Genomic DNA, 21,938 nt, shown 5'->3' on the forward strand with positions numbered 1-21,938 from the left:
AATGCCCCTTAAGGGAGCAGTAGAGAGAGAGACAGGGAGAAAGAGAGAAAGAAAGAGAGGGGTCAGGGAGAGAGAAAAATGGGTGAGAGGGGAAGAGATAGGGCATCAGGGAGAGAGAGAGGGTGTCAGAGGAAGAGAGAGTGTCAGGGAGAGTGAAAGAGAAGGAAAGCAAAAGAGAGTTAGAGTGTCAGGAATAGACAGGGAGAGAGAGAACGAGAGATAGGATGTCAGGGAGAGAGAGTCAGGGAAAGAGACACACACTATCAGTGAGGGAGAGAGAGAAAGTGCCAGGCAGAGAGAGAGGGAGGGAGACACAGTGCCAGGCAGAGAGACAGTATCAGGGAGGGAGAGAGAGAGAAAGTGCCAAGGAGAGAGAGTGTATTAGTGAGAGAGAGAGGGGTAGACAGACAGTGTCAGGGGGAGAGAGGGTGCCAAAGGGAGACAGTGTCAGGAAGAGAGATAGATAGTGTCAGAAATAGAGAGAGTGACAGTATCACAGTGAGAGAGTGTCAAGGGGGGGAGAGAAATAGTGTTAGGGAGAAAGAAAGGGAGGGAAAGAGACAGTGCCAGGGAGAGAGACAGTGTAAGGGAGTGAGAGAAAGATACTGTAGACAGAGGGAGAGAGAGACCGTGTCAGGGAGATACATAGATAGAGAGGGAGGGAGAGAGACAGTGTAAGGGTATGAGAGAGGGCAAGATAGTGCCAGAGAGAGAAAGACAGTGTCAGAGAAAGAGAGAGATTGTTAGCGAGAGTGTCAGGAAGGGGGTGAAGGAGAGAAAGACAGTGTCAGAAAGAGAGTGTCAGGGAGAGAGCAGGGGTAGAGAGAGAGAGGGGAGGAGCAAGCTGGAGATACATTACCTACTACAGCAGACTCACAGCGGTCTCTGATGGTGGTGGGCACTTCACGGCATTAAGCCCTGCCCCCTAAATTACTACGACTCGCGGCACTGCTGCTGGTGCTCGGGGCCTGATAGGTAGGGACCCCACCCGCTGACACAACCTTCACGTGGCTTCAGGGGGTGCTATTGGCAGCGGATGTTCATCACAAGGTAGGGGTTGAAGTGGGATTGGCAGGCCTCGGAGGCAGCCCGTGACTAGATGCCGGGGGAGCAGCGGGCCCTGCAAGCAGCCGGGCCCCATAGCAGCTGCACCCACAGTAGTTACGCCACTAGTTAGCTTTATTTTATATATCCAAACTTTACCCCTACACTCTGCACAAGATTATCATCTCTTATCCACACTCATTACTTGTTCTCTTCCACAATTACTGTACAGGAATTGTCCAGCTGCACCAGATTTGTGGATTGCTAACATTTGGACTTAATTCTAGGCTACACATCGTCTGGTGTGCCTTGAAAATTTACCTCTTCAGGCAAACTTAGAAAATTCCTGAACTACCCAAGTGAACTACATAAGGCGCTATTCTTGCCAATTACCACACTTCTACACAGTTCATACAAAAGTTACAACAACATTGTTGTGTGAGTAGATCATATAGCCAATCAAGCACATTTTACACTTGCAATTGTCTGGAACAATGAAATGTGTGCCATATTACCTCATGTATTATATCTCCTATTATCTTATTAATGTCCAGTCTTGCTTTATTACTCTTATATTACAGACCTACCATGGATACAAAATGCCACTAATATTGCTTACTCATGCTGATATATAATATGCAAACATTATTAAACATGTGATAATCCTAAAGAAACCATTTCTTGACCCAGCTTTCCAATGCACTAATTCACTGCTTTTCTTTGCTTCTAAATAAGTTGAAAGACTTGTTTGCAACCACCTATATCACTTTTTCTCTTCTCCGTCCCTTCTGCCCCCAACTTTACACTTAAAATTAGCTCACAACATTATCAATGATCTACTTACAGCAAGCCCACCTGAACCTTCATCCATCTCTTCTTCTGCTATCCCTTTTCTCTATAGGCCTTCATGACACAGTGTTTCTCTAGTTCACTTCCCACCTATCCAACTGTTCCTCTGGCACATCATCTCCACCTCTCCTGTTATCGTTAGGGCTTCCACAAAGCTCTGTGCTCAGCCCTTACATTTTTTCTAAATGCATTTCATGAACCAGTTTACTCATTCTGCAATTTCCAGTTCCACACTGATGACACCTAAATCTACCTCTTTTTCACTGACCTATCCCTGTCTCTATTATTTTGTCTGACTAACTCTGTTACAGCTACATGGATGTCCTGATGCTGTGAAAAACAGATCTAAGACAAAGGGAGCTTCCATAGTGCAGGATTGATCACATTTTATTATAATACAAATCTTTACAAATACTATGAGCAGGAGCAGCAGTCTCCCATGCATAACCCAGGCATGACATTGATGTGTTTCATCATGCACTGAGTTAGAAGGGATGTCCTAGTGCAGGGGTGGCCAACCAGTCAGAGACAAAGAGACAAAAAATCTTGTTAGGTACGTCAAAGAGCAGACATCAAGCCGAAGGCGCGTGTGCAAAAATGGGGTGTGGCCTTGTGCCTGCTAGGCCACACCCACGGTATAAAATACAATGAAAATGCCAGATCCACATAAAATATATTTTAAAGCCAGATCCAACATAAAATACATTGAAAAAGACAATTCCACATAAAATAATTAAAAAATCCAGATCCATATAACATACAGTATATTGAAACAGCCATCTTCACATAATACACTTCAGCTCCTCCATGTGTCACTCCAGTCAACACCTCCCTGTGTCACTCCAGCCAGCCCATGTGTGAATGTGGCACTTCTGCTAGTACCCTCCTGTGTCACTCCAGCCAGCTCCCCCATGTGTCACTCCAGCCAGCTCCCCCATGTGTCACTCCAGCCAACTTCCTCATGCGTCACTCCAGTCAGCTCCCCCATTATGTCTCTCCTGCCAGCTCCCCCTTGTGTCACTCCAGCCAGCTCCCCCATGTGTCACTCCAGCCAGCTCCCCCATGTGTCACTCCAGCCAACTTCCTCATGTGTCACTCCAGTCAGCTCCCCCATTATGTCTCTCCTGCCAGCTCCCCCATGTGTCACTCCAGCCAACTTCCTCATGTGTCACTCCAGCCAGCCCATGTGTGAATGTGGCACTTCTGCTAGTACCCTCCTGTGTCACTCCAGCTAGCTCCCCCATGTGTCACTCCAGCCAGCTCCCCCATGTGTCACTCCAGCCAACTTCCTCATGTGTCACTCCAGCCAACTCCCCCATGTGTCACTCCAGCCAGCTCCCCCATGTGTCACTCCAGCCAGCTCCCCCATGTGTCACTCCAGCCAACTTCCTCATGTGTCACTCCAGCCAGCCCATGTGTGAAGGTGGCACTTCTGCTAGTACCCTCCTGTGTCACTCCAGCCAGCTCCCCCATGTGTCACTCCAGCCAGCTCCCCCATGTGTCACTCCAGCCAACTTCCTCATGTGTCACTCCAGCCAGCCCATGTGTGAAGGTGGCACTTCTGCTAGTACCCTCCTGTGTCACTCCAGCCAGCTCCCCCATGTGTCACTCCAGCCAGCTTCCCCATGTGTCACTCCTGCCAGCTCCCACGTGTATCACTCCAGCCAACTTCTTCATGTGTCACTCCAGCCAGCTCTCCATGTGTCACTCCAGCCCGCACTCATATGTCACTACAGCCCAGTATCTAGCTCCCTCAGTTTTCAGTTGCCGTAGTGCTGCTGTGTGTCTGGTTGGAGTGCTCCGGTTTCCAGGATCTGTTGTGGTCAGGTGACTGAGTATTGGGAGCCACATTTGAAAAGAGAAAGAGCTGCATGCGGCTCAGGAGCCACGCGTTGGCCACGGCTGTCCCAGTGTATCCTAGAGTAGGTCTATATAGGAGACACATTGAGTATACTGGTATGTTATAAGGGTGGTCTTCAATATGCCACCGGCCGGGATCCCAGAGAACAGCATACCCGCGCTGGGATGCCGGCACACCAACACATTCTCCCTCTTGGGGGTCCACGACCCCCCTGGAGGGAAAATAAATAGCCACCGTGCCCGCAGCGTGGCGAGCGCAGCCAGCCTGCAAGGGGCTCATTAGCGCTCGCCCAGCTGTCGGTATGCCGGCGGTCGGGATCCCAACGCCGGTATGCTGGCCCCCGGGATCCCGGCCACCGACCACTCATACTATACCCCCCGTAATAATTGTGCAGATAATCTTAAAATCTGCTTTAATCAGATAAAAATGCTACTAACAGCGCATATTTAACATGAATTCAATAAATACAGATCTAAATAATAACAGAGCCTGATTCGGAGATGTGCGCTCTTCCGATGTTTGTGCAGTTGAACGATTATCTCCAATCCGCGCATGCATCTGAGTGTCACTGTGCATGTCCCGCGATGGTCTTACTACGGCAGTTGCAGAGAGGAATTATTTGCAGTGTGATTGACATGGAGCATTTGGGGGAGGTAATGCAGCAGTGACGGCAAAAACGCTGGTGTGTCGAGACCGTTTTTCTGGGCGGGTCTCAATCTGCAATCCAGTAAGCAGCTCACATGGCTCCAGTGTCTCAGCTTCGATTATCTGAAGGATCTGCATCTTTGTACGCGTATGCTTAAATTTGCAATGGTGCTAGTGAGCATCCCAATATACATCCCTACAGCTGCGAGATTTGCATTGATCATATTATCTGTATTATTCCAAGAGGTTACTTAGAAAGACATCAAAAACTCAATTTCATCACTTAACTGGCAAATAATTGTAGAGAGGTGTGTTAAGTCATCCAATCAGCATTAACCTCATTTCATTCATAATATAACATTCTCAAGTACACATCGCTATAAAATAGCTGATAATGTATTTAACTGTCAATTCATGAATAGTGACGGTGTGTTCGCATAGATGTGTATGACTAGTATACAGGCAAATATCTGCAATTAGCTCCGTACACAGCCTACAGGTGTAATTGTAGTCGACGTGTGGACAACTCTGAAATGACCCCTAAAATGTTGTAGCTCGAATTCCACAGATACATTCTATAATTAAAAACACTTAGAAGATCACACTTCGTTAATTCAAAGACATAGTTAAAGATTTATATACATAAATCAGTAATGACCGATCCTCATCCAGAAAGTGGATTCTACTACTAAGAGCACCTTTTTACGCCTACATTGACTGCTGCAACCTATTAATATCTGCCATGTCCCTTACCAATCAAACCCTGCTTCAATTGATCCTCAATTCTTTTGCTAGATTTTTCTTCCTCCCAGGCCACATCACATCCACTATGCAAATCCCTACACTGACTCCCCATATTCCCAGGAATTTATATAGAATTATTCACTATCACCTAAAAGGTTTTAAGCAACACCACCCCTTTCATACAATTCAAACCACGGGGTCTATGTACTAAGCCTTGCAGAGAGAGATAAAGTGGACGAAGATAAAGTAGCAACCAATCAGCTCCTAATTGTTATTTTTCAAACACAGCCTGCAACATGGCAGTTAGGAGCTGATTGGCTGGTATTTATCTCCATGTACACTTTATCTCTCTCCAAGGCTTAATACATAGACCCCCTAATCTCAAAATACTCTCCTAGTGTTCACGCTAAGCTTCTTTCGCAGGGCGCTGCGCCCTGCCCCTTTTCTGAGTGACAGAATGCGCCCTGCCCGTTTGTGCCCGCCCTGCTAATCACCAAAGGACTGCCTTCTCCCCCCGCCGCGCTATCACTTCTCTCCCCGCCGCACTGTTACTCCTCCCCCCTCCGCACTGATGGCTCTCAGCTGAAGGCAGAGACAGGGTCAGCGTGCAGCAGGGAGGAGCAGCCAATCAGAGCCTGCGGTGTCTCCCGCCAGTCCTCCGGCATCGTTTGATTCCCGCTCACCATGGCGCTGCGCGCTGACCTGGACTCCGCCGTCAGCATTAAGAGACTGGCCATGCTGACCCGGCACAGCGCCCTCCTCCGCAAAGGTGAATGCCGCTCTGCATCTGCCCTGTGCCCGTCCTCCCCTCCCTCCCAATGCTCTCTACCTGGTGCAGTGTGCCTCAGTGGTCTCTACCTGGTGCAGTGTGCCTCAGTGCTCTCTGCCTGGTGCAGTGTGCCTCAGTGCTCTCTACCTGGTGCAGTGTGCCTCAGTGCTCTCTACCTGGTGCAGTGTGCCTCAGTGCTCTATACCCGGTGCAGTGTGCCTCAGTGCTCTCTACCTGGTGCAGTGTGCCTCAGTGCTCTCTACCTGGTGCATTGTGCCTCAGTGCTCTCTACCTGGTGCAGTGTGCCTCAGTGCTCTCTACCTGGTGCAGTGTGCCTCAGTGCTCTCTACCTGGTGCAGTGTGCCTCAGTGCTCTCTACCTGGTGCAGTGTGCCTCAGTGCTCTCTACCTGGTGCAGTGTGCCTCAGTGCTCTATACCCGGTGCAGTGTGCCTCAGTGCTCTCTACCTGGTGCAGTGTGCCTCAGTGCTCTCTACCTGGTGCAGTGTGCCTCAGTGCTCTCTACCTGGTGCAGTGTGCCTCAGTGCTCTCTACCTGGTTAAGTGTGCCTCAATGCTCTCTACCTGGTGCAGTGTGCCTCAGTGCTCTCTACCTGGTGCAGTGTGCCTCAGTGCTCTCTACCTGGTGCAGTGTGCCTCAGTGCTCTCTACCTGGTGCAATGTGCCTCAGTGCTCTCTACCTGGTTAAGTGTGTCTCAGTGCTCTCTACCTGGTGCAGTGTGTCTCAGTGCTCTCTACCTGGTGCAATGTGTCTCAGTGCTCTGCCTGGTGCAATGTGTATAACGTGCTCTATCTGGCGCAATATGTATAACGTGCTCTACCTGTCGCAGTGTGTATAGGAGGTTCTTCCTGGTGCAATGTGTATTAGGTGAACTACTATGTGGTGTAATGTGAATTGCCACTATTATGTGGCCACGCCCCTTCCCCACGAAACAACGCCCCTACATTTTTGCTGCGTGTCTGTCCATGCTTTGACCTACAGGAATGGGAGCACCAAGCATTATAGTGTGTACCTAATTTTGCCCTTCTAACTTAAAAATGTGCCCTCCCAAATGAAAAATGTGCCATCCCCATGATCAGCACCCTGCCCTAAAAAAATCCTAGAGTGAACACTACTCTCCCTCATGACTTTTTAGACCTCTGACCTGCACCGATCCTTGTCTGATAGCTAACTCCCTGCTCTCTTGTGTCGCTTCCCAGTTATGGAAATCCCTACCATGCCTGATCAGATTCTTCCTGCTTCAGATTTTGAAATGCACTTTGAAACCCCACCTCTTTATTAGAGTGCCCACACTAGTACATCTGTACCAGTCTTTGATCAGGTATGGGTCGTTGGGTCGACCCAACTTAGATCGACCACTGAATGTCGACATGCATTAGGTCGACATGGGCGTTATGTCGACATGTACTAGGTCGACAGGTCAAAAGGTCAACATGAGTTGTTGTTTTTTTTACGGTTTTTGGTGTTTTCTCCGTAAAGTAACGGGGAACCCAAATTAGTGCACCGTGTCCCCTCGCATGGCGAGCTTCGCTCTCCATGCTTCGGGCAAGGTGCCTCGCTTTGCTCGGCATAGGTTACCATTCCAATCGTAGTCCACGTGGATCGTTAAGTATGAAAAAAATCCCAAAAATTTTAAAAACTCATGTCGACCTGTCAGCCTAGTACATGTCAACCTAACGGCCATGTCAACCTAATGGCAATGTAGACCTTCAGTGGTCGACCTTACGAGTGTCGACCTAAGTTGGGTCGACCTAACGACCGTATCCCCTTTGATCATTGTCTTCCCCTATTCACAATGATGTCTTCTGTACAACATGGACCTGATGCAGAGTTGGTAGCGGGATGGGCGCAAATTACTCACAAAAATAGTGCATGCAAAAGTTGCGTATTTGCGCCCACATGCAGAGGTGTAATTATCTCAGGATGATTCCAGGTCTGCATAGTTGTCATATGTACCTTCTTTGCAACAATTCATTATCATCATTGTGTATTTCCACCTGTCATAAAACAGGTGCAGAAGATATGCTTCTTAATGAACTTTGCCTATGTGATAAGGCCCATTCCCACCCCTACTCTGCCTTTCCGGTCCTAAAGTTCGATGTGTTCCACTGTGCAGTTGCGCATTTGTGCGTGGTTACTTTCTTGGTATGTACAGCATTTGAAGCCTACTCATTTGATCGCAAGTCGGTCACAATTAGCCCAAAACTACGCTCAGAACTAAATGTGGATAGATACCCATATAGAGAATGTATGCAACCCCACCACCTCAACCGATGTGCTTGTTCAAATAGTCATCATTATCAGATGGATATTTTCATAAGCACAATTTTCACTCCATACCCTGACTAAATTTATGGACTGATTCAGAGTTGTACGCATGTCCGACTTTGCGGTTGGATTTAACAACATTTGCAACTGCTCATGTATCAGAACCCACCTATGCAACTATCGGGAGATTCAGAGTCTTATGCATCTCAGTTGCATCTCCACTCATGGCTGAATGGATGTAACTCGACATTCACATGTAGGCTAACTAGATTGAGGGCATGTACAGTTTGTGGAATTGTGATCTTCATAGGTGGGCATAGGTAGAGATCCATGTGGATATGTTGCACGAAGGATAGGGCTAGTGCAATTGCTTGCGGATAGTGAAGATGGCTACCATCTGAATACAGGCAGACAGGGACTGTTTGGCCATAAGGCTCATGATTCCTGGTAGGCTGACGTGTGGCCCCACATGACAGGCAGCCCACCGCAATCAGTACACTGCATTGTCCCCATTCATTCTGTTATTCCATCACTGCAGTACAGTATCCAGTGATGCTGCATGGCTACACGGTATGTTATACCTCTTGTGCTGCCCACATCGGGCCATTTTACAAACTTTTACAGGGTCACTTTTACTTCCCAATCCGCCCTGGTCTCAGACACAACTGCAGCAAAAGACACAAGGAAGGCCACAAATCAAGCCCTATGGTGAGGGATCACGCCCCTTCAACAGACCCCACCCCCTCATCAGACCACACCCCTATTAGGGCTGCTTCCATAAATTTCCCGGGCTAGTTTTCCATCCCAATCCGCCCCTGCATTTATTTCCAAAGCAAGCAGTGAGGTCATATCTGTGATCTATTTGTATGTGCTTGCGAATCAGCCGCTTAGTCTACATGTGATCACCTCATTGAACCCAGTTGTGCCCATTTAGAGGCAAATGGAGATGCGTCTGAGATGCATACTAATCGGAATCAGCGGTTTATTCATGTCAAGTGATCAAAAATGCATGCTTTGTCTGCAGAACGCACTTATGGGCCCTACACACTTTGCGATCTGCCGGACGGCAGATACGGACGACCCGGCGGCGGGGGGCAGTGATGGGGGGAGTGAAGTTTCTTCACTCCCCCTGTCACCCGGCTCCATAGCAGTGCAGGTAAATATGGACGAGATCGTCCATATTGGCCTGCATGCACAAGCGACGGGGCACCAGTGATGAATGAGCATCGCTGGTGCCTCCACAAGGGAAACATATGAACGGTATCTCGTTCATTAATGAACAAGATCGTTCATATCTTCAGTATTATTGGCCAGTGTGTAGGGCCCATTACATGCAACTCTGAGGCAGCCCCCATATATTTAATGTAATTGAAAGTAAGTTCTAGATAACCTATAATATGAGTGCTAGTCTTCCTTCTTAACATTTGTACCTTAGTGGTTACTTTAGTGTTTATATTATGTTTATATTCTGTTTATTTGCTATGGCCCTCATTCCGAGTTGATCGGTCGGTATTTTTCATCGCATCGCAATGAAAATCCGCTTAGTACGCATGCGCAATATTCGCACTGCGACTGCGCCAAGTAATTTAACAATGAAAATAGTATTTTTACTCACGGCTTTTTCATCGCTCTGGCGATCGTAATGTGATTGACAGGAAATGGGTGTTACTGGGCGGAAACACGGCGTTTTAGGGGCGTGTGGATGAAAACGCTACCGTTTCCGGAAAAAACGCAGGAGTGGCTGGAGAAACGGAGGAGTGTCTGGGCGAACGCTGGGTGTGTTTGTGACGTCAAACCAGGAACGACAAGCACTGAACTGATCGCACAGGCAGAGTAAGTCTGAAGCTACTCTGAAACTGCAAAGTAGTTTGTAATCGCAATATTGCGAATACATCGGTCGCAATTTTAAGAAGCTAAGATACACTCCCAGTAGGCGTAGGCTTAGCGTGTGTAACTCTGCTAAATTCGCCTTGCGACCGATCAACTCGGAATGAGGGCCTATGTTCTATGAAATGTGCTTTGTGAGCTATAGAAGAAAGACAAATGATATTTATACCCCATATTTCTTAGCTGTACTCCCTGGGCAGGAAAGGGTTTAGAAGAATTCAATGTTGTCAACATCTATGACAGCACTGATATGTTGAAATGTTCCAATTTAACACTTTATTAGAAGGAGCTCACACTGCTATCTCCTTGCCAGTCATATCTTGTTCTGTCACAGGCAAACACCTGTCCTGAAACTGAATTATTCTGCAGGGTAATCTAAAGCCTCCCCTCCACCAGCATCATATGCTTTCCGTTGTTTATTGAGTTATGTTGCACCATGCTTCAGATGCGACAGACATTTAATAATGTTGAAGTCTCAGCTCTGCAGGGGCTAAAAAGATCCCAGCAGGCTTGTTAACTTCTACTCTCGAATATTATGGGAATACTTTTTTCCCCCTCTTCCTAGACTTCTACTTAATTTATTTCATAGCTATAAAAAGCTCCTCTATGGTTTCAGTGTTTTGCATTTTTGCAATTTGTTCAATGCCGTATTTCTCGAGTGAATGACACACAAGGTGCCATTTGAAATCTATTCAAAGCTATTAGCTATAAACACTATGCACCCCGTACACTGCTTGAACTGGAGATATATATATATATATATATTTTAACAGTACTGTGCAAAAGTTTTAGGCAGGTGTGGAAAAAGTGCTGCATCGTAAGAATACTTTCAAAAATGAAAGTGTTAATAGTAAATTTTTATCAATTAACAAAATGCAAAGTGAATGAACAGAAGAGAAATAAAAAATAAATCAATATTTGGTGTGATCACCGCATGCCTTCAAAACAGCATCATTTCTTCTAGGTACACTTGCACACATTTTTTGAAGGAACTCGGCAGAGAGGTTGTTCCAAACATCTTGGAGAACTAACCACAGATCTTGTGTGGTTGTTGGCTTGCTCAAATCCTTCTGTCTCTTCATGTAATCCGAGACAGACTTGATGGTGTTGAGATCAAGGGGTATATGCAATTGCGGTCGAATTCCCGAAAATGTCGAAAAACGGGTCATTTTCGACACAAAAAAAATCGACAATGCAATACAGTAATTTTCGTCAAAAAAACAGACTTTTCAGATTCGACTTTTTGCAATTCGACATTTTGAAAATTCGACATGTCAGCAGTGGTAAAAATGCGGCAATTCGACAAAAGTATATTCAATTAAAGAATGTAGATTCGACTTTAGTGCTTTTCGACAGTAATATCGTCAATTTCCTTGGCGGAATCTAATAAAAAAAATTAAAACATTTTTTTTCGTGTTTTTTTTATTACTAATAGCATATCTATTTATATTAGAAGGGATTATGTACTTGGTTTGTCTATTAGAGGGACACAAGTATTATTTTTATATTTTTTAAAGTTTTTTTTTTTTTTAAATGACTAAAATAGAGAGAGCATGGTTTTTAGTGGGAAGGGGTGGGAATGGGTAAAAATCAGGAAAAAAAATGCTTGGGGTCCCCCCTCCTAAGCATAACCAGCCTCGGACTCTTTGAGCCGGTCCTGGTTGCCAAAATACGGGGGGAAAAATGACAGGGGATCCCCCGTATTTTAACAACCAGCACCGGGCTCTGCGCCTGGTCCTGGTGCAAAAAATACGGGGGACAAAAAGAGTAGGGGTCCCCCGTATTTTTTGTACCAGCACCGGGCTCCACTAGCTAGACAGATAATGCCACAGCAGGGGGACACTTTTATACCGCTCCCTGCGGCCGTGGCATTAAATACCCAACTAGTCACCCCTGGCCGGGGTACCCTGGAGGAGTGGGGACCCCTTCAATCAAGGGGTCCACCACCCAGCCACCCAAGGGCCAGGGGTGAAGCCCGAGGCTGTCCCCCCCCCCATCCAAGGGCTGCGGATGGGGGGCTGATAGCCTTGAGTAAAATGAAAGAATATTGTTTTTTGCAGAAGAACTACAAGTCCCAGCAAGCCTCCCCCGCAAGCTGGTACTTGGAGAACCACAAGTACCAGCATGCGGGGGGAAACGGGCCCGCTGGTACCTGTAGTTCTACTGCAAAAAAATAACCAAATAAAAACAGGACACGCACACCTTGAAAGTACAACTTTATTACATACATGTCGACACACACACATACTTACCTATGTTGACACGACGTACGGTCCACTTGTCCAAGTAGAATCCACGGGGTGTACCTGAAAATTAAATTATACTCACCTAAATCCAGTGTCCAGTGATATTTGTAATCCACGTACTTGGCAAAATAAAAAAATGCATTTACCCGATCCACACGGACTGAAAGGGGTCCCATGTTTGCACATGGGACCCCTTTCCCCGAATGCTGACACCCCCTGTGACTCCTGTCACAGAGGGTCCCTTCAGGCAATCAATGTAATAAAGTTGTACTTTCAAGGTGTGCGTGTCCTGTTTTTATTTGGGTATTTTTTTTTGCAGTAGAACTATAGGTACCAGCGGGCCCGTTTCCCCCCGCATGCTGGTACTTGTGGTTCTCCAAGTACCAGCTTGCGGGGGAGGCTTGCTGGGACTTGTAGTTCTTCTGCAAAAACAATATTCTTTCATTTTACTCAAGGCTATCAGCCCCCATCCGCAGCCCTTGGATGGGGGGGACAGCCTCGGGCTTCACCCCTGGCCCTTGGGTGGCTGGGGGGGGGGGACCCCTTGATTGAAGGGGTCCCCACTCCTCCAGGGTACCCCGGCCAGGGGTGACTAGTTGGGTATTTAATGCCACGGCCGCAGGGAGCGTTATAAAAGTGTCCCCCGGCTGTGGCATTATCTCTCCAGCTAGTGGAGCCCGGTGCTGGTACAAAATATACGGGGGACCCCTACTCTTTTTGTCCCCCGTATTTTTTGCACCAGGACCAGGCGCAGAGCCCGGTGCTGGTTGTTAAAATACGGGGGATCTCCTGTCATTTTTTTCCCCGTATTTTGGCAACCAGGACCGGCTCAAAGAGCCCGAGGCTGGTTATGCTTAGGAGGGGGGACCCCACGCAATTATTTGGATTTTTTTTTACCGTTTTTTGTACCGTCTGAAAAGTCGATTCAAAATCCGTCAATTGGTCCGTTTTTCGACAGCGGGACTGTCAAATTCGTTTTTTATTGAATATGTCGAATTCCGGCACCCGCCGGCCGGAATTCGACGGTCGAATTGTGTCGAATTTAAAAACGGCCGAAAAAGTGCCACAATTCGCCCGGAATTGCATATACCCATATGGCTCTGTGGGTGGCCATATCTTCACTTCCATGTCTCCTTATTCTTCTTAAGCTGAAGATAGTTCTTAATGACATTGGCTGTGTGTTTGAGGTCATTGTCCTGCTGTAGAATAAATTTGGAGCCAATCAGATGCCTCCCTGATGGTATGGCATGATGGATAAGTACTGCCTGTATTTCTCAGCATTGAGGACACCGAACCTCCAGCATGCTTCACTGTTGCCTGCAGACACTCATTATGTTACTGCTCTCCAGCCCTTCGATGAACATACTGCCTTCTGCTGTTACCACATATTACAAATTTTGACTCTTGAGTCCAGAGCACCTGCTGACATTTTACTGCACTCCAGTTTCTATGTTTTCATTCATAGTTGAGTCACCTGGCCTTGTTTCCACATCAAAGGTATGGCTTTTTGGCTGCAATTTTTCCATGAAGACCACTTTTGGGCAGATTTCTCATGAACAGTAGATGGGTTTACCTGGGTCCCATTGCTTTCTGGCAGTTCTGAGCTGATGTTACTGCTGGACATCTTCCGAAGGAAAGTAATCATGATGTATCTTTCATCTGATGCAAGTTTCCTTGGCCGACCACTGCATCTACAGTCTTCAACATTGCTCGTTTCTTTGTGCTTGAATGCTGAGAAATACAGGCAGGTACTCAGGGGAGGATTGGGTTCGAAAACCAGCCCGGGTAATGTCTGGTAGCAGCCCTATTGGGTGCGTGGTCTGTTTAATAGGTGGGGTCTGTCAAGGGGGGCACGATCCCTCCTCATAGGGCCTAATTCTAAGTTGGACCCAGTTGCGTCCTTCCTTGCGTCTTTTGCTGCAGTTTTGTCTGTGACTGTAGGCCAGGCATGTCAAACTCAAAATCCCAACTGGGCCGAATAATCAAGGTCTAAGTCTTGTGTGGGCCGCAAGAAAAATTAAAGAGTCTTACTGTATATGCAATTTTCAAAGTTTTTTTTTAGAAAAAAACAACAATAAAGTATAATCAAAGAGATGTCAAGTATTGTGAAGAAAACATTTACTTTAATGCAGTGGTGCAAGTAGGAAAAATTTCTCGGTGGTACTGTGGCACGCGTGCCCAAAAAATGGTGTGTGATACACACACATATGGGGGCCAGATGCGGGCTGCGAGTTTCACACGTATGTTGTAAGCTAATGCTGCTCTACAATGCCCTTCCCTGGTGTACATCCCGCCTCACTGACAGCAGCACCTCCTCGCCTCCCTGACAGCTGCACATCCCTGCCTCACTGACAACAGCACATTCCCACCTCACTGACGGCAGCACATCCCTGCCTCACTGACAGCAGCACATCACTGACAGCAGCACCTCCCCGCCTCACTGACAGCAGGACATCCCTACCTCACTGACAGCGGCACCTCCTCGTCTCCCTGACAGCTGCACATCCCTGCCTCACTGACAGCAGCACATTCCCACCTCACTGACAGCAGCACATCCCCGCCTCACTGACAGCAGGACATCCCCATCTCACTGACAGCAGGACATCCCTGCCTCACTGATTCCAATAGTTATCACCCTTTATTCCAAGCACTTTTAGAACACCCCAGGCAGGAATTCAATCTCTTAGAGAGCTGGAGTATATGTCCTTTAAAACAAAATATATAACACAGACATAGTGTGATACTGTAAAAATTTGGTATAAGATAAATGAATAAGGTCCAGACTCGTACCCCAAGTTGTGGTCTACAATAGTAGACAATATCGCCTTAATGGGAACAGATCACCAACTCGCAAGTATCCTGGCACCTCTGTAGTCTTTTAGGAGAAGTTCCCCTTCTTACTCCACCGAAGGAAAATTATGGAAATTATTTTGATTCACATATACCTTCGGTGGAGTAAGAAGGGGAACTTCTCCTAAAAGACCACAGAGGTGCCAGGATACTTGCGAGTTGGTGATCTGTTCCCATTAAGGCGATATTGTCTACCATTGTAGACCACAACTTGGGGTACGAGTCTGGACCTTATTCATTTCTCTATCGTCCTAGTGGATGCTGGGGTTCCTGAAAGGACCATGGGGGATAGCGGCTCCGCAGGAGACAGGGCACAAAAAGTAAAGCTTTCCGATCAGGTGGTGTGCACTGGCTCCTCCCCCCATGACCCCCCTCCAAGCCTCAGTTAGATTTTTGTGCCCGGCCGAGAAGGGTGCAATCTAGGTGGCTCTCCTAAAGAGCTGCTTAGAGAAAGTTTAGCTTAGGTTTTTTATTTTACAGTGAGTCCTGCTGGCAACAGGATCACTGCAACGAGGGACTTAGGGGAGAAGAAGTGAACTCACCTGCGTGCAGGATGGATTGGCTTCTTGGCTACTGGACATCAGCTCCAGAGGGACGATCACAGGTACAGCCTGGATGGTCACCGGAGCCTCGCCGCCGGCCCCCTTGCAGATGCTGAAACATGAAGAGGTCCAGAATCGGCGGCAGAAGACTCCTCAGTCTTCTAAAGGTAGCGCACAGCACTGCAGCTGTGCGCCATTTTCCTCTCAGCACACTTCACACGGCAGTCACTGAGGGTGCAGGGCGCTGGGAGGGGAGCGCCCTGGGAGGCAAATGAAAACCTATTTGGCTAAAAAATACCTCACATATAGCCTCCGGGGGCTATATGGAGATATTTAACCCCTGCCAAAATACACTAAAGAGCGGGAGACGAGCCCGCCGAAAAAGGGGCGGGGCCTATCTCCTCAGCACACAGCGCCATTTTCCTTACACAGCTCCGCTGGTCAGGACGGCTCCCAGGTCTCTCCCCTGCACTGCACTACAGAAACAGGGTAAAACAAGAGAGGGGGGGCAAAATAGTGGCAAAAATTATATTATAAAAGCAGCTATACAGGGAGCACTTATTATAAGGCTATCCCTGTCATATATAGCGCTTTTGGTGTGTGCTGGCAAACTCTCCCTCTGTCTCCCCAAAGGGCTAGTGGGGTCCTGTCTTCGTTAAGAGCATTCCCTGTGTGTCTGCTGTGTGTCGGTACGTGGGTGTCGACATGTATGAGGACGATATTGGTGTGGAGGCGGAGCAATTGCCAAATATGGGGATGTCACCTCCTAGGGGGTCGACACCAGAATGGATGCCTTTATTTATGGAATTACGGGATAGTGTCAACACGCTAAAGCAGTCGTTTGACGACATGAGACGGCCGGACAATCAGTTAGTGCCTGTCCAGGCGCCTCAAACACCGTCAGGGGCTGTAAAACGCCCTTTGCCTCAGTCGGTCGACACAGACCCAGACACAGGCACTGATTCCAGTGGCGACGGTGACGAATCAACCGTATTTTCCAGTAGGGCCACACGTTATATGATTTTGGCAATGAAGGAGGCGTTACATTTAGCTGATACTACAGGTACCACTAAACAGGGTATTATGTGGGGTGTGAAAAAACTACCTATAGTTTTTCCTGAATCAGAAGAACTAAATGATGTATGTGATGAAGCGTGGGTTGCCCCCGATAAAAAGATGCTAATTTCAAAGAAGTTATTGGCTTTATACCCTTTCCCGCCAGAGGTTAGGGCGCGCTGGGAAACACCTCCTAGGGTGGACAAGGCGCTCACACGCTTATCTAAACAAGTGGCGTTACCCTCTCCTGAGACGGCCGCACTTAAAGATCCAGCAGATAGGAGGATGGAAAATATCCAAAAATTATATACACACATACAGGTGTTATACTACGACCAGCTATAGCGACAGCCTGGATGTGCAGTGCTGGAGTAGCTTGGTCAGAGTCCCTGATTGAAAATATTGATACCCTGGATAGGGACAATGTTTTACTGTCTTTAGAGCAAATAAAGGATGCATTTCTTTATATGCGTGATGCACAGAGGGATATCTGCACACTGGCATCACGGGTAAGTGCTATGTCCATTTCGGCCAGAAGAAGTTTATGGACGCGACAGTGGTCAGGCGATGCGGACTCAAAACGGCATATGGAAGTTTTGCCGTATAAAGGGGAGGAGTTATTTGGAGTCGGTCTATCAGATTTGGTGGCCACGGCTACAGCCGGGAAATCCACCTTTTTACCTCAAGCTACTCCCCAACAGAAAAAGACACCGACTTTTCAACCGCAGCCCTTTCGTTCCTTTAAAAACAAGAGAGCAAAGGGATATTCATATCTGCCACGAGGCAGAGGAAGGGGGAAGAGACACCAACAGGCAGCTCCTTCCCAGGAACAGAAGCCCTCCCCCGCTTCTACAAAAGCCTCAGCATGACGCTGGGGCTTCTCAAGCGGACTCGGGGGCGGTGGGCGGTCGTCTCAAGAATTTCAGCGCGCAGTGGGCTCACTCGCAGGTAGATCCCTGGATCCTGCAGATAATATCTCAGGGGTACAGGTTGGAACTAGAGACAGATCCGCCTCGCCGTTTCCTGAAGTCTGCTTTACCAACGTCCCCCTCCGAAAGGGAGACGGTTTTGGAAGCCATTCACAAGCTGTACTCTCAGCAGGTGATAGTCAAGGTACCTCTTCTACAACAGGGAAAGGGGTATTATTCCACTCTATTTGTGGTACCGAAGCCGAACGGCTCGGTAAGACCTATTCTAAATCTGAAGTCCTTGAACCTGTACATAAAGAAGTTCAAGTTCAAAATGGAGTCACTCAGAGCAGTGATAGCGAACCTGGAAGAAGGGGACTTTATGGTGTCCTTGGACATCAAGGATGCGTACCTCCACGTTCCAATTTACCCCTCACACCAGGGGTACCTCAGGTTCGTTGTACAAAACTGTCACTATCAGTTTCAGACGCTGCCGTTCGGATTGTCCACGGCACCTCGGGTCTTTACAAAGGTAATGGCCGAGATGATGATTCTTCTTCGAAGAAAAGGCGTATTAATTATCCCATACTTGGACGATCTCCTAATAAGGGCAAGATCCAGAGAACAGCTAGAGATGGGATTAGCACTGTCTCAAGAAGTGCTAAAACAGCACGGCTGGATTCTGAATATTCCAAAATCCCAGTTAATGCCGACAACTCGTCTGCTGTTCCTAGGGATGATTCTGGACACGGTTCAGAAAAAGGTTTTTCTCCCGGAGGAAAAAGCCAAGGAGTTATCCGAGCTTGTCAGGAACCTCCTAAAACCAGGAAAGGTGTCTGTACATCAATGCACAAGAGTCCTGGGAAAAATGGTGGCTTCTTACGAAGCAATTCCATTCGGCAGATTCCATGCACGAATTTTTCAGAGGGATCTGTTGGACAAATGGTCAGGGTCGCATCTTCAGATGCACCAGCGGATAACCCTGTCTCCAAGGACAAGGGTATCTCTTCTGTGGTGGTTGCAGAGTGCTCATCTATTGGAGGGCCGCAGATTCGGCATACAGGATTGGATCCTGGTGACCACGGACGCCAGCCTGAGAGGCTGGGGAGCAGTCACACAAGGAAGAAACTTCCAGGGAGTGTGGACGAGCCTGGAAACGTCTCTTCACATAAACATTCTGGAACTAAGAGCAATCTACAATGCTCTAAGCCAGGCAGAACCTCTGCTTCAAGGAAAACCGGTGTTGATCCAGTCGGACAGCATCACGGCAGTCGCCCATGTAAACAGACAGGGCGGCACAAGAAGCAGGAGTGCAATGGCAGAAGCTGCAAGGATTCTTCGCTGGGCAGAGAATCATGTGATAGCACTGTCAGCAGTGTTCATCCCGGGAGTGGACAACTGGGAAGCAGACTTCCTCAGCAGACACGACCTTCACCCGGGAGAGTGGGGACTTCATCCAGAAGTCTTCCACATGCTGGTAACCCGTTGGGAAAGACCAATGGTGGACATGATGGCGTCTCGCCTCAACAAAAAACTGGACAGGTATTGCGCCAGGTCAAGAGATCCGCAGGCAATAGCTGTGGACGCGCTGGTAACGCCTTGGGTGTACCAGTCGGTGTATGTGTTTCCTCCTCTGCCTCTCATACCAAAAGTATTGAGAATTATACGGCAAAGAGGCGTAAGAACGATACTAGTGGTTCCGGATTGGCCAAGAAGGACTTGGTACCCGGAACTTCAAGAGATGATCACGGAAGATCCGTGGCCTCTACCTCTAAGGAGGGACTTGCTTCAGCAGGGTCCCTGTCTGTTTCAAGACTTACCGCGGCTGCGTTTGACGGCATGGCGGTTGAACGCCGGATCCTAAAGGAAAAAGGCATGCCGGAAGAAGTCATTCCTACTTTGATTAAAGCAAGGAAGGAAGTAACCGTGCAACACTATCACCGCATTTGGCGAAGATATGTTGCGTGGTGCGAGGATCGGAGTGCTCCGACGGAGGAATTTCAACTGGGTCGATTCCTACATTTCCTGCAATCAGGATTGTCTATGGGTCTCAAATTGGGATCTATTAAGGTTCAAATTTCGGCCCTGTCGATTTTCTTTCAAAAAGAATTGGCTTCAGTTCCTGAAGTCCAGACTTTTGTTAAGGGAGTGCTGCATATACAGCCTCCTGTGGTGCCTCCAGTGGCACCGTGGGATCTCAATGTGGTTTTGGAATTTCTAAAATCTCATTGGTTTGAACCACTAAAAAAGGTGGATTTAAAATATCTCACATGGAAAGTGACCATGTTACTAGCCCTGGCTTCGGCCAGGAGAGTGTAAGAACTGGCAGCTTTATCTTACAAAAGCCCATATCTGAATTTCCATTCGGACAGGGCAGAACTGCGGACTCGTCCGCATTTTCTCCCTAAGGTGGTGTCAGCATTTCATTTGAACCAGCCTATTGTAGTGCCTGCGGCTACAAGTGACTTGGAGGACTCCAAGTTACTGGACGTTGTCAGAGCATTAAAAATATATATTGCAAGGACAGCTGGAGTCAGAAAATCTGACTCGTTGTTTATATTGTATGCACCCAACAAGATGGGTGCTCCTGCGTCTAAGCAGACGATTGCTCGTTGGATCTGTAGCACAATCCAACTTGCACATTCTGTGGCAGGCCTGCCACAGCCTAAATCTGTTAAGGCCCACTCCACAAGGAAGGTGGGCTCATCTTGGGCGGCTGCCCGAGGGGTCTCGGCATTACAACTTTGCCGAGCAGCTACATGGTCAGGGGAGAACACGTTTGTAAAATTTTACAAATTTGATACTCTGGCTATGGAGGACCTGGAGTTCTCTCATTCGGTGCTGCAGAGTCATCCGCACTCTCCCGCCCGTTTGGGAGCTTTGGTATAATCCCCATGGTCCTTTCAGGAACCCCAGCATCCACTAGGACGATAGAGAAAATAAGAATTTACTTACCGATAATTCTATTTCTCGGAGTCCGTAGTGGATGCTGGGCGCCCATCCCAAGTGCGGATTATCTGCAATAATTGTACATAGTTATTGTTAACTAATTCGGGTTATTGTTTAGGAAGCCATCTTTCAGAGGCTCCTCTGTTATCATACTGTTAACTGGGTTTTGATCACAAGTTGTACGGTGTGATTGGTGTGGCTGGTATGAGTCTTACCCGGGATTCAAAATTCCTCCCTTATTGTGTACGCTCGTCCGGGCACAGTACCTAACTGAGGCTTGGAGGGGGGTCATGGGGGGAGGAGCCAGTGCACACCACCTGATCGGAAAGCTTTACTTTTTGTGCCCTGTCTCCTGCGGAGCCGCTATCCCCCATGGTCCTTTCAGGAACCCCAGCATCCACTACGGACTCCGAGAAATAGAATTATCGGTAAGTAAATTCTTATTTTATCTTATACCAAATTTTTACAGTATCACACTATGTCTGTGTTGTATATTTTGTTTTAAAGGACATATACTCCAGCTCTCTAAGAAATTGAATTCCTGCCTGGGGTGTTCTAAAAGCGCTTGGAATAAAGGGTGGTAACTATTGGAATCTGTATGTTTATTGGAAGTGTTGGTGACACTTCATTACCACTCATATTTTCAGGCTGCTCTTGGTTGGCGCACTGTATGTGATCTTTACTCTGTGTTTGGAATTATCCCTGCCTCACTGACAGCAGCACATCGCTGCCTCACTGACAGCAGCACATCACTGACAGCAGCACCTCCCCACCTCACTGACAGCAGGACATCCCCATCTCACTGACAGCAGGACATTCCTGCCTCACTGACAGCTGCACATCGCTGCCTCACTGACAGCGGCACATTCCTGCCTCACTGACAGTAGCACATCCCTGCCTCACTGACAAGAGGACATCCCCTCTCACTGACAGCAGGACATCCCCTCTCACTGACAGCAGCACATCTCCCCCTTCCTGATAGCTGCACATCCCCACCTCACTGACAGCGGCACATCCACATCCCTGCCTCACTGACAGTGGCACATCCACATCCCTGCCTAACTGACAGCAGGACATCCCCACCTCACTGACAGCAGCAAATCCCCACCTCACTGATGGCAGCACATCCCTGCCTCACTGACAGCAGCACATCACTAACAGCGGCACCTCCCCGCCTCACTGACAGCAGCACATCCCTGCCTCACTGACAGCAGCACATCCCTGCCTCACTGACAGCAGGACATTCCCCCCCCCCCCCCTTAATTACAGCAGCACATCCCACCCTCCCTGACACCGGCACA

General features: G+C 47.9%; 1 protein-coding gene across 2 annotated transcripts in view; it reads left to right on the forward strand.

The window, feature by feature from the left end:
* CXXC4 (CXXC finger protein 4) overlaps nucleotides 1-21,938 on the forward strand; it is a 202,931-nt gene that overhangs the window by 95,296 nt on the left and 85,697 nt on the right. The gene's annotated exons all lie outside the window — the stretch shown is intronic.

Source organism: Pseudophryne corroboree, chromosome 1 (genome assembly GCF_028390025.1).
Source record: "Pseudophryne corroboree isolate aPseCor3 chromosome 1, aPseCor3.hap2, whole genome shotgun sequence".
NCBI classification, from domain to species: domain Eukaryota; kingdom Metazoa; phylum Chordata; class Amphibia; order Anura; family Myobatrachidae; genus Pseudophryne; species Pseudophryne corroboree.